Source organism: Seriola lalandi, unplaced genomic scaffold (assembly GCF_002814215.2).
Source record: "Seriola lalandi dorsalis isolate HSWRI2012SDOR001 ecotype SW California unplaced genomic scaffold, Sedor1 jcf7180002054630, whole genome shotgun sequence".
NCBI classification, from domain to species: domain Eukaryota; kingdom Metazoa; phylum Chordata; class Actinopteri; order Carangiformes; family Carangidae; genus Seriola; species Seriola lalandi.
This window is the reverse complement of record NW_019525183.1, coordinates 1-1,398: the sequence shown is the minus strand read 5'-3', so window position 1 is coordinate 1,398 and position 1,398 is coordinate 1.

The window sequence follows — 1,398 nt, the reverse complement described above, 5'->3', positions numbered from 1 at the left end:
TGTGGCATACAGAGCCATCAGTGGGTTAATATACTTACATTATTATTGTTATTGTTTGCATGTTTGACATGGTTTCCGTTTTGTACAGCTCAGGTTCAGAGTGTGTTTAAAATTGTCTGTGTTTTATGGTAAGAAAAGGTTTGTTTATTGTTTGAAAAATGTATATGAATGTAGCAGTATGTGTCTAACTCCGACCAACAGGATGAGCGCGTTCGCTACACTGTGTGTGTTCAGGGACAAGGGAAGTCTCGCGTTAATACGTTCCGAGAACGAGAGCACACACTTGAGTCCGAAATCACTGTGCGTGTGTGTGGCGAACGGTGATAATAAAAGTATATGTTTGCTCTTTACAGGTAAGAAAGGAAAGAGTTAGAATTGTATAAGTGATGGGTGAATATGTTGTGTCGTAGTTTATGGTCCCGGTTCCGTTATATGTGATATTGTTTATAAACGTTAATTGGTCAGCGAAAGTAACGTACCGAAAACGGCTGTTGGGATTGGTTGCTTAGTTACCGCAAGCGAGTGGGAGGATGTAGAGTACATAAATAACTTAAAATAGATATATGGTTGATTTGATTAATTTGACAATGTTTGGTATACATGATTAGCTGACTGTGTATTCGAAAAACAAATTGATATTGAATGTACATGATGAAAATGGTCCAGATTAGCCATACAACAGACGTTATTTACCGTTTGGATGTTAGTGTAAATGTTCATCATTTGTCTGTGTTCAAATCGAATACGTTCCGAGAACTAGAGCACACACTTGAGTCCGAAATCACTGTGCGTGTGTGTGGCGAACGGTGATAATAAAAGTATATGTTTGCTCTTTACAGGAGTAAATAAAAGACTTCAAATTAAATGTGTAGTGGAGGGCAGCTTCATTCTGCACCACGCTACATATTTTGGTAGCAGAGGACGGTTGATTCAGCCCACGGCCCAGTCGCATAGAAGCATAAACGGACAGAGAAAAGGAGGACCATGGAGGAAGCAAGGGACGACGTAAGCAGGATACTGCTGACACTGGAGGAGAAGGAGCTCATTTCCTTGTGTGAACATCTAAAGTGTAACGCACCTGTTGGGGGGTTTGCCAGCAAAACAAGACGCGCCCTCATCAGGTTGGTGGAGACAACATTAGATGAAATCGAGGAGGGTGAAGAGTCCGCAGAGTCATATCAGCAGTATCTGCAGCATGTATTGTCCTACCTGGCCTCTCTGAAGCCGGCATTGGGGAAAACTGAGGCTGAGATTGTAGTTCAGGAAACAAGTGAGTTAGAGAAGTTGAAAATGCAGTACCAGAAGTTACAGCAGCAGATGGAAGAGGAAATCGGGGCGTTGGAGAAAAAGATCAAGCGGAAGACACAAGCAGCAGGAGGAGACACTGCGCCTGCCATC